Source organism: Camelus ferus, chromosome 24 (genome assembly GCF_009834535.1).
Source record: "Camelus ferus isolate YT-003-E chromosome 24, BCGSAC_Cfer_1.0, whole genome shotgun sequence".
In the NCBI taxonomy this organism is placed as follows: Eukaryota; Metazoa; Chordata; class Mammalia; order Artiodactyla; family Camelidae; genus Camelus; species Camelus ferus.
The window spans coordinates 139,728-156,352 of NC_045719.1; positions in this window are offsets into that span (position 1 = coordinate 139,728).

Below are 16,625 nucleotides of genomic sequence, written 5' to 3' on the forward strand. Positions count from 1 at the left end.
TATCTAGCACAAAGGGAACGGGTTGCAGGAGAAACTATCTCTATGCTGTCTCAGTCTGCTTCCTAGTGCCGGTATGAAGTTCCTGCAGTTTTCACTGTAAACCCGAGTTGGAGCTACAACCTCCCTGTATATATGTATGAACTGGAGTTTGCAACTGAAAAAAAAACTTTGTATTCCCAACAAGCTAGGTGAAGTACGGCTTGCACACAAAATTATCCCTTGAACTGAGCATGTGGAGAGACGTTCGTTCATCTAGCATAAAGGGAACGGGTTGCAGGAGTAACTTTTTCTCTGGTTTCTCATTGTGTTTCCTAGTGTCGGTTTAAAAATTCCACCAGTTTTCAGTATAAAACCGAGTTGGAGCTAGTACATTCCCATATATAAGTATGGAATGGAGTTTGCAACTGTAAAGAATCATTGTGTTCCCAACAAGCAAGGTGATGGACGGCTTTAACACACACTTATGTCTCAGAAGTTACCATGTGGAGAGACGTTCGTTCATCTAGCATAAAGGGAACGGGTTGCGGGAGAAACTTTTACTCTGGTTTCTCAGTCTGTTACCTAGTGCCGGTTTGAAGTTCCTGCAGTTTTCACTGTAAACCCGAGTTGGAGCTAGAACTTCCCCGTATATATGTATGAACTGGAGATTGCAACTGAAAAAAACTTGTATTTCCCAACAAGCTAAGTGAAGTACGGCTTGCACACAAAATTATCCCTTGAACTGAGCATGTGGAGAGACGTTCGTTCATCTAGCATAAAGGGAACGGGTTGCAGGAGTAACTTTTTCTCTGGTTTCTCATTGTGTTTCCTATTGCCGGTATAAAATTCCACCAGGTTTCAGTATAAAACCGAGTTGGAGCTAGTACATCCCATATATAAGTATGGAATTGAGTTTGCAACTGTAAAGAATCATTGTGTTCCCAACAAGCAAGGTGATGGACGGCTTTCACACACACTTATGTCTCAGAAGTGACCATGTGGAGAGACGTTCTTTCATCTAGCACAAAGGGAATGGGTTGCAGGAGAAACTTTTATTCTGATTTTCAGTCTGTCTCCTAGTGCCGGTTTGAAGTTCCTGCAGTTACCACTGTAAAAATGCTTTGAAGCTAGTACATCCCCATATATAGGTATGGAGTGGAGTTGGCAACTGAAAAGAAACTTTGTGTTCCCAACAAGCAAGGTGAAGGACGGCATTCACACACAATTGTCTCTCAGGACTGAGCATGCAGAGGGACGTTCATTCATCTAGCACAAAGGAAGGTGTTGCAGGTGAATATTTTACTCTGGTTTCTCAGTCTGTTTCCTAGTGCCGTTTTAAAATTCCTGCAGTTTTCAGTGTAAAACCTAGTTGGAGATAGTACCTCCCCCTATATATGTATGGAGTGGAGTTTGCAACTCTATAGAACCATTGTGTTCCCAACAAACTAGGTGAAGGACGTCTTTCACAAACACACTTATGTCTCAGAAGTGACCAATGTGGAGAGACGTTCGTTCATCTAGCACAAATGGAACGGGTTTAAGGAGAAATTTTTCTTTGGTTTCTCAGTCTTTTTCCTAGTGCCGGTTTGAAGTTCCTGCAGTTTCAGTGTAAAACCGAGTTGGAGCTTGTACCTCCCCATATATATATATGGATTGGAGATTGCAGCTGAAAAGAAAACTTTGTGTTTCCCAACAAGCAAGTTGAATGACGGCTTTCACACACACTTACCTCTCAAAACTGAGCATTTGGAGAGACGTTCGTTCTTCTAGCACAAAGGGAACTGGTTGCAGGAGAAACTTTTACTCTGGTTTCTCAGTGTGTTTCCTAGTGCCGGTTTGAAGTTCCTGCAGTTTTCACTGTAAAATCGAGTTGGAGCTAGAACCTCCTCATATATATGTATGGAGTGTAGTTTGCAACTGAAAGGAACCTTAATGTTCCCATCATGTTATGTGAAGGACGACTTTCACACACACATATTTCTCAAAAATGAGCATGTGGAGAGACTTTCTTTCATCTAGTACAAAGGAAACGGTTTGCTGTTGAAACTTTTACTCTGGTTTCTCAAACTGTTTCCTAGGTCCGGTGTGAATTTCCTGCAATTTTCACTGTAAAACAGAGTTGGAGCTAGTACCTCCCTTTATATATGTATGGATTGTAATTTTGCAACTGAAAAGAAACTTTGTGTTCCTAACAAGCTAGGGGAAGGACGGCTTTCACACACTCTAATCTCTCAGAACTGAGCATTTGTAGTGACTTTTGTTCATCTAGCACAAAGGGAACGGGTTGCATGAGAAACATTTACTCCGGTTTCTAAGTCTGTATCCTAGTTCCGGTTTGAAAGTCCTGCAGTTTTCACTGTAACACCGAGTTGGAGCTAGTACCTCCCCATAAATATGTATGGAGAGGAGTTTGAAACTGAAAAGAAACTTTGTGTTCCAACAAGCTAGGTGAAGGACGGCTTTCACACACACTTATCTCACAGAACTGAGCATGCGGCGAGACGTTCGTTTATCTAGCACAAAGGGAACGCGTTGCAGATGAAACGTTTACTCTGGTTTCTCAGTGTATATACTAGTGTCGGTTAGATGTTAAAGCATTTTTCACTGTAAAACGGAGATGGAGCTAGTACCTCCCCATATATAAGTATGGAGTGGATATTGCAACTGAAAATTAATTTTGTGTTCCCAACAATCTAGGTTAATAAAGGCTTTCACACACAATTATCTCTCAGAAATGAGCATGTGGAGAGATGTTCGCTTATCTAGCACAAAGGGAACGGGTTGCAGGAGAAACTATCTCTATGCTGTCTCAGTCTGCTTCCTAGTGCCGGTATGAAGTTCCTGCAGTTTTCACTGTAAACCCGAGTTGGAGCTACAACCTCCCTGTATATATGTATGAACTGGAGTTTGCAACTGAAAAAAAACTTTGTATTCCCAACAAGCTAGGTGAAGTACGGCTTGCACACAAAATTATCCCTTGAACTGAGCATGTGGAGAGACGTTCGTTCATCTAGCATAAAGGGAACGGGTTGCAGGAGTAACTTTTTCTCTGGTTTCTCATTGTGTTTCCTAGTGTCGGTTTAAAATTCCACCAGTTTTCAGTATAAAACCGAGTTGGAGCTAGTACATTCCCATATATAAGTATGGAATGGAGTTTGCAACTGTAAAGAATCATTGTGTTCCCAACAAGCAAGGTGATGGACGGCTTTAACACACACTTATGTCTCAGAAGTTACCATGTGGAGAGACGTTCGTTCATCTAGCATAAAGGGAACGGGTTGCGGGAGAAACTTTTACTCTGGTTTCTCAGTCTGTTACCTAGTGCCGGTTTGAAGTTCCTGCAGTTTTCACTGTAAACCCGAGTTGGAGCTAGAACTTCCCCGTATATATGTATGAACTGGAGATTGCAACTGAAAAAAACTTTGTATTCCCAACAAGCTAAGTGAAGTACGGCTTGCACACAAAATTATCCCTTGAACTGAGCATGTGGAGAGACGTTCGTTCATCTAGCATAAAGGGAACGGGTTGCAGGAGTAACTTTTTCTCTGGTTTCTCATTGTGTTTCCTATTGCCGGTATAAAATTCCACCAGGTTTCAGTATAAAACCGAGTTGGAGCTAGTACATCCCCATATATAAGTATGGAATGGAGTTTGCAACTGTAAAGAATCATTGTGTTCCCAACAAGCAAGGTGATGGACGGCTTTCACACACACTTATGTCTCAGAAGTGACCATGTGGAGAGACGTTCTTTCATCTAGCACAAAGGGAATGGGTTGCAGGAGAAACTTTTATTCTGATTTTCAGTCTGTCTCCTAGTGGCGGTTTGAAGTTCCTGCAGTTACCACTGTAAAAATGCTTTGAAGCTAGTACATCCCCATATATAGGTATGGAGTGGAGTTGGCAACTGAAAAGAAACTTTGTGTTCCCAACAAGCAAGGTGAAGGACGGCATTCACACACAATTGTCTCTCAGGACTGAGCATGCAGAGGGACGTTCATTCATCTAGCACAAAGGGAAGGTGTTGCAGGTGAATATTTTACTCTGGTTTCTCAGTCTGTTTCCTAGTGCCGTTTTAAAATTCCTGCAGTTTTCAGTGTAAAACCTAGTTGGAGATAGTACCTCCCCCTATATATGTATGGAGTGGAGTTTGCAACTCTATAGAACCATTGTGTTCCCAACAAACTAGGTGAAGGACGTCTTTCAAACACACTTATGTCTCAGAAGTGACCATGTGGAGAGACGTTCGTTCATCTAGCACAAATGGAACGGGTTTAAGGAGAAATTTTTCTTTGGTTTCTCAGTCTTTTTCCTAGTGCCGGTTTGAAGTTCCTGCAGTTTCAGTGTAAAACCGAGTTGGAGCTTGTACCTCCCCATATATATATATGGATTGGAGATTGCAGCTGAAAAGAAACTTTGTGTTCCCAACAAGCAAGTTGAATGACGGCTTTCACACACACTTACCTCTCAAAACTGAGCATTTGGAGAGACGTTCGTTCTTCTAGCACAAAGGGAACTGGTTGCAGGAGAAACTTTTACTCTGGTTTCTCAGTGTGTTTCCTAGTGCCGGTTTGAAGTTCCTGCAGTTTTCACTGTAAAATCGAGTTGGAGCTAGAACCTCCTCATATATATGTATGGAGTGTAGTTTGCAACTGAAAGGAACCTTAATGTTCCCATCATGTTATGTGAAGGACGACTTTCACACACACATATTTCTCAAAAATGAGCATGTGGAGAGACTTTCTTTCATCTAGTACAAAGGAAACGGTTTGCTGTTGAAACTTTTACTCTGGTTTCTCAAACTGTTTCCTAGGTCCGGTGTGAATTTCCTGCAATTTTCACTGTAAAACAGAGTTGGAGCTAGTACCTCCCTTTATATATGTATGGATTGTAATTTGCAACTGAAAAGAAACTTTGTGTTCCTAACAAGCTAGGGGAAGGACGGCTTTCACACACTCTAATCTCTCAGAACTGAGCATTTGTAGTGACTTTTGTTCATCTAGCACAAAGGGAACGGGTTGCATGAGAAACATTTACTCCGGTTTCTAAGTCTGTATCCTAGTTCCGGTTTGAAAGTCCTGCAGTTTTCACTGTAACACCGAGTTGGAGCTAGTACCTCCCCATAAATATGTATGGAGAGGAGTTTGAAACTGAAAAGAAACTTTGTGTTCCCAACAAGCTAGGTGAAGGACGGCTTTCACACACACTTATCTCACAGAACTGAGCATGCGGCGAGACGTTCGTTTATCTAGCACAAAGGGAACGCGTTGCAGATGAAACGTTTACTCTGGTTTCTCAGTGTATATACTAGTGTCGGTTAGATGTTAAAGCATTTTTCACTGTAAAACGGAGATGGAGCTAGTACCTCCCCATATATAAGTATGGAGTGGATATTGCAACTGAAAATTAATTTTGTGTTCCCAACAATCTAGGTTAATAAAGGCTTTCACACACAATTATCTCTCAGAAATGAGCATGTGGAGAGATGTTCGCTTATCTAGCACAAAGGGAACGGGTTGCAGGAGAAACTATCTCTATGCTGTCTCAGTCTGCTTCCTAGTGCCGGTATGAAGTTCCTGCAGTTTTCACTGTAAACCCGAGTTGGAGCTACAACCTCCCTGTATATATGTATGAACTGGAGTTTGCAACTGAAAAAAAACTTTGTATTCCCAACAAGCTAGGTGAAGTACGGCTTGCACACAAAATTATCCCTTGAACTGAGCATGTGGAGAGACGTTCGTTCATCTAGCATAAAGGGAACGGGTTGCAGGAGTAACTTTTTCTCTGGTTTCTCATTGTGTTTCCTAGTGTCGGTTTAAAATTCCACCAGTTTTCAGTATAAAACCGAGTTGGAGCTAGTACATTCCCATATATAAGTATGGAATGGAGTTTGCAACTGTAAAGAATCATTGTGTTCCCAACAAGCAAGGTGATGGACGGCTTTAACACACACTTATGTCTCAGAAGTTACCATGTGGAGAGACGTTCGTTCATCTAGCATAAAGGGAACGGGTTGCGGGAGAAACTTTTACTCTGGTTTCTCAGTCTGTTACCTAGTGCCGGTTTGAAGTTCCTGCAGTTTTCACTGTAAACCCGAGTTGGAGCTAGAACTTCCCCGTATATATGTATGAACTGGAGATTGCAACTGAAAAAAACTTTGTATTCCCAACAAGCTAAGTGAAGTACGGCTTGCACACAAAATTATCCCTTGAACTGAGCATGTGGAGAGACGTTCGTTCATCTAGCATAAAGGGAACGGGTTGCAGGAGTAACTTTTTCTCTGGTTTCTCATTGTGTTTCCTATTGCCGGTATAAAATTCCACCAGGTTTCAGTATAAAACCGAGTTGGAGCTAGTTCATCCCCATATATAAGTATGGAATGGAGTTTGCAACTGTAAAGAATCATTGTGTTCCCAACAAGCAAGGTGATGGACGGCTTTCACACACACTTATGTCTCAGAAGTGACCATGTGGAGAGACGTTCTTTCATCTAGCACAAAGGGAATGGGTTGCAGGAGAAACTTTTATTCTGATTTTCAGTCTGTCTCCTAGTGCCGGTTTGAAGTTCCTGCAGTTACCACTGTAAAAATGCTTTGAAGCTAGTACATCCCCATATATAGGTATGGAGTGGAGTTGGCAACTGAAAAGAAACTTTGTGTTCCCAACAAGCAAGGTGAAGGACGGCATTCACACACAATTGTCTCTCAGGACTGAGCATGCAGAGGGACGTTCATTCATCTAGCACAAAGGGAAGGTGTTGCAGGTGAATATTTTACTCTGGTTTCTCAGTCTGTTTCCTAGTGCCGTTTTAAAATTCCTGCAGTTTTCAGTGTAAAACCTAGTTGGAGATAGTACCTCCCCCTATATATGTATGGAGTGGAGTTTGCAACTCTATAGAACCATTGTGTTCCCAACAAACTAGGTGAAGGACGTCTTTCAAACACACTTATGTCTCAGAAGTGACCATGTGGAGAGACGTTCGTTCATCTAGCACAAATGGAACGGGTTTAAGGAGAAATTTTTCTTTGGTTTCTCAGTCTTTTTCCTAGTGCCGGTTTGAAGTTCCTGCAGTTTCAGTGTAAAACCGAGTTGGAGCTTGTACCTCCCCATATATATATATGGATTGGAGATTGCAGCTGAAAAGAAACTTTGTGTTCCCAACAAGCAAGTTGAATGACGGCTTTCACACACACTTACCTCTCAAAACTGAGCATTTGGAGAGACGTTCGTTCTTCTAGCACAAAGGGAACTGGTTGCAGGAGAAACTTTTACTCTGGTTTCTCAGTGTGTTTCCTAGTGCCGGTTTGAAGTTCCTGCAGTTTTCACTGTAAAATCGAGTTGGAGCTAGAACCTCCTCATATATATGTATGGAGTGTAGTTTGCAACTGAAAGGAACCTTAATGTTCCCATCATGTTATGTGAAGGACGACTTTCACACACACATATTTCTCAAAAATGAGCATGTGGAGAGACTTTCTTTCATCTAGTACAAAGGAAACGGTTTGCTGTTGAAACTTTTACTCTGGTTTCTCAAACTGTTTCCTAGGTCCGGTGTGAATTTCCTGCAATTTTCACTGTAAAACAGAGTTGGAGCTAGTACCTCCCTTTATATATGTATGGATTGTAATTTGCAACTGAAAAGAAACTTTGTGTTCCTAACAAGCTAGGGGAAGGACGGCTTTCACACACTCTAATCTCTCAGAACTGAGCATTTGTAGTGACTTTTGTTCATCTAGCACAAAGGGAACGGGTTGCATGAGAAACATTTACTCCGGTTTCTAAGTCTGTATCCTAGTTCCGGTTTGAAAGTCCTGCAGTTTTCACTGTAACACCGAGTTGGAGCTAGTACCTCCCCATAAATATGTATGGAGAGGAGTTTGAAACTGAAAAGAAACTTTGTGTTCCCAACAAGCTAGGTGAAGGACGGCTTTCACACACACTTATCTCACACAACTGAGCATGCGGCGAGACGTTCGTTTATCTAGCACAAAGGGAACGCGTTGCAGATGAAACGTTTACTCTGGTTTCTCAGTGTATATACTAGTGTCGGTTAGATGTTAAAGCATTTTTCACTGTAAAACGGAGATGGAGCTAGTACCTCCCCATATATAAGTATGGAGTGGATATTGCAACTGAAAATTAATTTGTGTTCCCAACAAGCTAGGTTAATAAAGGCTTTCACACACAATTATCTCTCAGAAATTAGCATGTGGAGAGATGTTCGCTTATCTAGCACAAAGGGAACGGGTTGCAGGAGAAACTATCTCTATGCTGTCTCAGTCTGTTTCCTAGTGCCGGTATGAATTTCCTGCAGTTTTCACTGTAAACCCGAGTTGGAGCTAGAACTTCCCCGTATATATGTATGAACTGGAGATTGCAACTGAAAAAAACTTTGTATTCCCAACAAGCTAGGTGAAGTACGGCTTGCACACAAAATTATCCCTTGAACTGAGCATGTGGAGAGACGTTCGTTCATCTAGCATAAAGGGAACTGGTTGCAGGAGTAACTTTTTCTCTGGTTTCTCATTGTGTTTCCTATTGCCGGTATAAAATTCCACCAGGTTTCAGTATAAAACCGAGTTGGAGCTAGTACATCCCCATATATAAGTATGGAATGGAGTTTGCAACTGTAAAGAATCATTGTGTTCCCAACAAGCAAGGTGATGGACGGCTTTCACACACACTTATGTCTCAGAAGTGACCATGTGGAGAGACGTTCGTTCATCTAGCACAAAGGGAATGGGTTGCAGGAGAAACTTTTATTCTGATTTTCAGTCTGTCTCCTAGTGCCGGTTTGAAGTTCCTGCAGTTACCACTGTAAAAATGCTTTGAAGCTAGTACATCCCCATATATAGGTATGGAGTGGAGTTGGCAACTGAAAAGAAACTTTGTGTTCCCAACAAGCAAGGTGAAGGACGGCATTCACACACAATTATCTCTCAGGACTGAGCATGCAGTGGGACGTTCATTCATCTAGCACAAAGGGAAGGTGTTGCAGGTGAATATTTTACTCTGGTTTCTCAGTCTGTTTCCTAGTGCCGTTTTAAAATTCCTGCAGTTTTCAGTGTAAAACCTAGTTGGAGATAGTACCTCCCCCTATATATGTATGGAGTGGAGTTTGCAACTCTATAGAACCATTGTGTTCCCAACAAACTAGGTGAAGGACGTCTTTCAAACACACTTATGTCTCAGAAGTGACCATGTGGAGAGACGTTCGTTCATCTAGCACAAATGGAACGGGTTTAAGGAGAAATTTTTCTTTGGTTTCTCAGTCTTTTTCCTAGTGCCGGTTTGAAGTTCCTGCAGTTTCAGTGTAAAACCGAGTTGGAGCTTGTACCTCCCCATATATATATATGGATTGGAGATTGCAGCTGAAAAGAAACTTTGTGTTCCCAACAATCAAGTTGAATGACGGCTTTCACACACACTTTCCTCTCAAAACTGAGCATTTGGAGAGACGTTCGTTCTTCTAGCACAAAGGGAACTGGTTGCAGGAGAAACTTTTACTCTGGTTTCTCAGTGTGTTTCCTAGTGCCGGTTTGAAGTTCCTGCAGTTTTCACTGTAAAATCGAGTTGGAGCTAGAACCTCCTCATATATATGTATGGAGTGTAGTTTGCAACTGAAAGGAACCTTAATGTTCCCATCATGTTATGTGAAGGACGACTTTCACACACACATATTTCTCAAAAATGAGCATGTGGAGAGACTTTCTTTCATCTAGTACAAAGGAAACGGTTTGCTGTTGAAACTTTTACTCTGGTTTCTCAAACTGTTTCCTAGGTCCGGTGTGAATTTCCTGCAATTTTCACTGTAAAACAGAGTTGGAGCTAGTACCTCCCTTTATATATGTATGGATTGTAATTTGCAACTGAAAAGAAACTTTGTGTTCCTAACAAGCTAGGGGAAGGACGGCTTTCACACACCCTAATCTCTCAGAACTGAGCATTTGTAGTGACGTTTGTTCATCTAGCACAAAGGGAACGGGTTGCATGAGAAACATTTACTCCGGTTTCTAAGTCTGTATCCTAGTTCCGGTTTGAAAGTCCTGCAGTTTTCACTGTAACACCGAGTTGGAGCTAGTACCTCCCCATAAATATGTATGGAGAGGAGTTTGAAACTGAAAAGAAACTTTGTGTTCCCAACAAGCTAGGTGAAGGACGGCTTTCACACACACTTATCTCACAGAACTGAGCATGCGGCGAGACGTTCGTTTATCTAGCACAAAGGGAACGCGTTGCAGATGAAACGTTTACTCTGGTTTCTCAGTGTATATACTAGTGTCGGTTAGATGTTAAAGCATTTATCACTGTAAAACGGAAATGGAGATAGTACCTCCCGATATATAAGTATGGAGTGGATATTGCAACTGAAAATTAATTTTGTGTTCCCAACAATCTAGGTTAATAAAGGCTTTCACACACAATTATCTCTCAGAAATGAGCATGTGGAGAGATGTTCGCTTATCTAGCACAAAGGGAACGGGTTGCAGGAGAAACTATCTCTATGCTGTCTCAGTCTGCTTCCTAGTGCCGGTATGAAGTTCCTGCAGTTTTCACTGTAAACCCGAGTTGGAGCTACAACCTCCCTGTATATATGTATGAACTGGAGTTTGCAACTGAAAAAAAACTTTGTATTCCCAACAAGCTAGGTGAAGTACGGTTTGCACACAAAATTATCCCTTGAACTGAGCATGTGGAGAGACGTTCGTTCATCTAGCATAAAGGGAACGGGTTGCAGGAGAAACTTTTTCTCTGGTTTCTCATTGTGTTTCCTAGTGTCGGTTTAAAATTCCACCAGTTTTCAGTATAAAACCGAGTTGGAGCTAGTACATTCCCATATATAAGTATGGAATGGAGTTTGCAACTGTAAAGTATCATTGTGTTCCCAACAAGCAAGGTGATGGACGGCTTTAACACACACTTATGTCTCAGAAGTTACCATGTGGAGAGACGTTCGTTCATCTAGCATAAAGGGAACGGGTTGCGGGAGAAACTTTTACTCTGGTTTCTCAGTCTGTTACCTAGTGCCGGTTTGAAGTTCCTGCAGTTTTCACTGTAAACCCGAGTTGGAGCTAGTACTTCCCCGTATATATGTATGAACTGGAGATTGCAACTGAAAAAAACTTTGTATTCCCAACAAGCTAGGTGAAGTACGGCTTGCACACAAAATTATCCCTTGAACTGAGCATGTGGAGAGACGTTCGTTCATCTAGCATAAAGGGAACGGGTTGCAGGAGTAACTTTTTCTCTGGTTTCTCATTGTGTTTCCTATTGCCGGTATAAAATTCCACCAGGTTTCAGTATAAAACCGAGTTGGAGCTAGTACATCCCCATATATAAGTATGGAATGGAGTTTGCAACTGTAAAGAATCATTGTGTTCCCAACAAGCAAGGTGATGGACGGCTTTCACACACACTTATGTCTCAGAAGTGACCATGTGGAAAGAAGTTCGTTCATCTAGCACAAAGGGAACGGGTTGCAGGAGAAACTTTTATTCTGATTTTCAGTCTGTCTCCTAGTACCAGTTTGAAGTTCCTGCAGTTACCACTGTAAAAATGCTTTGAAGCTAGTACATTCCCATATATAGGTATGGAGTGGAGTTGGCAACTGAAAAGAAAGTTTGTGTTCCCAACAAGCAAGGTGAAGGACGGCATTCACACACAGTTATCTCTCAGGACTGAGCATGCAGAGGGACGTTCATTCATCTAGCACAAAGGGAAGGTGTTGCAGGTGAATATTTTACTCTGGTTTCTCAGTCTGTTTCCTAGTGCCGTTTTAAAATTCCTGCAGTTTTCAGTGTAAAACCTAGTTGGAGATAGTACCTCCCCCTATATATGTATGGAGTGGAGTTTGCAACTCTATAGAACCATTGTGTTCCCAACAAACTAGGTGAAGGGCGTCTTTCAAACACACTTATGTCTCAGAAGTGACCATGTGGAGAGACGTTCGTTCATCTAGCACAAATGGAACGGGTTTAAGGAGAAATTTTTCTTTGGTTTCTCAGTCTTTTTCCTAGTGCCGGTTTGAAGTTCCTGCAGTTTCAGTGTAAAACCGAGTTGGAGCTTGTACCTCCCCATATATATATATGGATTGGAGATTGCAGCTGAAAAGAAACTTTGTGTTCCCAACAAGCAAGTTGAATGACGGCTTTCACACACACTTACCTCTCAAAACTGAGCATTTGGAGAGACGTTCGTTCTTCTAGCACAATGGGAACTGGTTGCAGGAGAAACTTTTACTCTGGTTTCTCAGTGTGTTTCCTAGTGCCGGTTTGAAGTTCCTGCAGTTTTCACTGTAAAATCGAGTTGGAGCTAGAACCTCCTCATATATATGTATGGAGTGTAGTTTGCAACTGAAAGAAACCTTAATTTTCCCATCATGTTATGTGAAGGACGACTTTCACACACACATATTTCTCAAAAATGAGCATGTGGAGAGACTTTCTTTCATCTAGTACAAAGGAAACGGTTTGCTGTTGAAACTTTTACTCTGGTTTCTCAAACTGTTTCCTAGGTCCGGTGTGAATTTCCTGCAATTTTCACTGTAAAACAGAGTTGGAGCTAGTACCTCCCTTTATATATGTATGGATTGTAATTTGCAACTGAAAAGAAACTTTGTGTTCCTAACAAGCTAGGGGAAGGACGGCTTTCACACACCCTAATCTCTCAGAACTGAGCATTTGTAGTGACGTTTGTTCATCTAGCACAAAGGGAACGGGTTGCATGAGAAACATTTACTCCGGTTTCTAATTCTGTATCCTAGTTCCGGTTTGAAAGTCCTGCAGTTTTCACTGTAACACCGAGTTGGAGCTAGAACCTCCCCATAAATATGTATGGAGAGGAGTTTGAAACTGAAAAGAAACTTTGTTTTCCCAACAAGCTAGGTGAAGGACGGCTTTCACACACACTTATCTCACAGAACTGAGCATGCGGCGAGACGTTCGTTTATCTAGCACAAAGGGAACGCGTTGCAGATGAAACGTTTACTCTGGTTTCTCAGTGTATATACTAGTGTCGGTTAGATGTTAAAGCATTTTTCACTGTAAAACGGAAATGGAGCTAGTACCTCCCCATATATAAGTATGGAGTGGATATTGCAACTGAAAATTAATTTTGTGTTCCCAACAAGCTAGGTTAATAAAGGCTTTCACACACAATTAACTCTCAGAAATGAGCATGTGGAGAGATGTTCGCTTATCTAGCACAAAGGGAACGGGTTGCAGGAGAAACTATCTCTATGCTGTCTCAGTCTACTTCCTAGTGCCGGTATGAAGTTCCTGCAGTTTTCACTGTAAACCCGAGTTGGAGCTACAACCTCCCTGTATATATGTATGAACTGGAGTTTGCAACTGAAAAAAAACTTTGTATTCCCAACAAGCTAGGTGAAGTACGGCTTGCACACAAAATTATCCCTTGAACTGAGCATGTGGAGAGACGTTCATTCATCTAGCATAAAGAGAACGGGTTGCAGGAGAAACTTTTTCTCTGATTTCTCATTGTGTTTCCTAGTGTCGGTTTAAAATTCCACCAGTTTTCAGTATAAAACCGAGTTGGAGCTAGTACATTCCCATATATAAGTATGGAATGGAGTTTGCAACTGTAAAGAATCATTGTGTTCCCAACAAGCAAGGTGATGGACGGCTTTAACACACACTTATGTCTCAGAAGTTACCATGTGGAGAGACGTTCGTTAATCTAGCATAAAGTGAACGGGTTGCGGGAGAAACTTTTACTCTGGTTTCTCAGTCTGTTACCTAGTGCCGGTTTGAAGTTCCTGCAGTTTTCACTGTAAACCCGAGTTTGAGCTAGAACGTCCCCATATATATGTATGAACTGGAGATTTCAACTGAAAAAAAAATTTATGTTCCCAATAAGCTAGGTGAAGTACGGCATTCAAACACAATTATCTCTCAAACTGAGCATGTGGGGAGACGTTCGTTCATCTAGCACAAACCAAACGGGTTGCAGCAGAAAGTTTTTCTCTGGTTTCTCATTGTGTTTCCTAGTGCCGTTTTAAAATTCCTGCAGTTTTCAGTGTAAAACCTAGTTGGAGATTGTACCTCCCCATATATATGTATGGAGTGGAGTTTGCAATTGTAAAGAAACTTAGTGTTCCCAACAAGCTAGGTGAAGGACGTCTTTCACACACACTTATATCTCAGAAGTGACCATGTGGAGAGACATTCGTTCATCTAGCAAAAATGGAAAGTTTTGCAGGAGAAACTTTTACTCTGGATTCTCAGTCTGTTTCCTAGTGCCGGTTTGAAGTTCCTGCATTTTTCACTGTAAACCCGAATTTGAGCTAGTACATCCCCATATATATCTATGAACTGGAGATTGCAACTAAAAAAAACTTTGTGTTCCCAACAAGCTAGGTGAAGTATGGCTTTCACACACAATTATCTCTCGAACTGAGCATGTGGAGAGACGTTCGTTCATCTAGCTCAAAGGGAAAGGGTTGCAGCAGAAACTTTTTCTCTGGTTTCTCATTGTGTTTCCTAATGCCGTTTTAACATTCCTGAGTATTCAGTGTAAAACCTAGTTGGAGATAGTACCTCCCCATATATTTGAATGTAGTGGAGTTTGCAACTGAAAAGAAATTTTGTGTCCCCACCAAGCAAGGTGAATAACGGCTTTCACACACACGTATCTCTCAGAAATGAACATTTGGAGAGACGTTCGTTCATCTAGCAGAAATTTAATGCGATGCATGAGAAACTTTTACTCTGATTTCTCAGTCTGTTTCGTACTTCCGTTTTGAAGTTCCTGCAGTTTTCACTGAAAAACCGATTTGGAGCTAGTTACTCCCCATATATATTTATGGAGTGGAGTTTGCAACTGAAAAAAACTTTGTGTTCCCACCAAGCTTGGTGAAGGACGGCTTTCACACACAATTATCTCTCGAACTGAGCATGTGGAGAGACGTTCGTTCATCTAGCAGAAAGGGAACGGGTTGCAGGAGAAACTTTACTCTGGTTTCTCAGTCTGTTTCCTAGTGCCGGTTTGAAGTTCCTGCAGAATTCCCTGTAAAACCGATTTGGAGCTAGTACCTCCCCTTATATATGTATGGAGTGGAGTTTGCAACTGAAAAGAATCTTTGTGTATTCAACAAGCTAGGTGAAGGACGGCTTTCACACACACTTATCCCTCAAAAATTAGCATGTGGAGAGACGTTCGTTCATCTAGCACAAAGGAACGGGTGGCAGGAGAAAATTTTCTCTGTTTTCTCTGTGTGTTTTCTAGTGCCGTTTTAAAATTCCTGCAGTTTTCAGTATAAAACCGAGTTGGAGCTAGGACATCCCCATATATATCTATGGAGTGGAGTTTGCAAGTGTAAAGAAATATTGTGTTCCCAACAATCTAGGTGATGGTCGGCTTTCACACACATTTATATCTCAGAAGTGACCATGTGGAGAGACGTTCGTTCATCTAGCACAAAGGGAACGGGTTGCAGGAGAAACTTTTATTCTGGTTTCTCAGTCTGTCTCCTAGTGCCGGTTTGAAGTTCCTGCATTTACCACTGTAAAAATGCTTTGAAGCTAGTACATCCCCATATATATGTATGGAGTGGAGTTGGCAACTGAAAAGAAACTTTGTGTTCCCAACAAGCAAGGTGAAGGACGGCATTCACACACAATTATCTCTCAGGACTGAGCATGCAGAGGGACGTTCGTTCATCTAGCACAAAGGGAACGTGTTGCAGGTGAATCTTTTACTCTGGTTTCTCAGTCTGTTTCCTAGTGCCGTTTTAAAATTCCTGCAGTTTTCAGTGTAAAACCTAGTTGGAGATAGTACCTCCCCATATATATGTATGGAGTGGAGTTTGCAACACTATAGAACCATTGTGTTTCCAACCAACTAAGTGAAGGACGACTTTCACACACACATATGTCTCAGAAGTGACCATGTGGAGAGACGTTCGTTCATCTAGCAAAAATGGAAAGGTTTGCAGGAGAAAATTTTACTCTGGTTTCTCAGTCTGTTTCCTAGTGCCGGTGTGAATTTCCTGCAATTTTCACTGTAAAACCGAGTTGGACCTAGTACCTCCTCATATATATGTATGGATTGTATGTTGCAACTGAAAGGAATCTTTGTGTTCCCATCAAGTTATGTGAAAGACGACTTTCACACACACATATTTCTCAAAAATGAGCATGTGGAGAGACTTTCTTTCATCTAGTACAAAGGAAATGTTTTGCTGTTGAAACTTTTATTCTGGTTTCTCAATCTGTTTCCTAGGTCCGGTGTGAATTTCCTGCAATTTTCACTGTAAAACCGAGTTGGAGCTAGTACCTCCCTTTATATATGTATGGATTGTAATTTGCAACTGAAAAGAAACTTTGTGTTCCTAACAAGCTAGGGGAAGGACGGCTTTCACACACCCTAATCTCTCAGAACTGAGCATTTGTAGTGACGTTTGTTCATCTAGCACAAAGGGAACGGGTTGCATGAGAAACATTTACTCCGGTTTCTAAGTCTGTATCCTAGTTCTGGTTTGAAATTCCTGCAGTTTTCACTGTAACACCGAGTTGGAGCTAGTACCTCCCCATAAATATGTATGGAGAGGAGTTTGAAACTGAAAAGAAAGTTTGTGTTCCCAACAAGCTAGGTGAAGGACGGCTTTCACACACACTTATCTCACAGAACT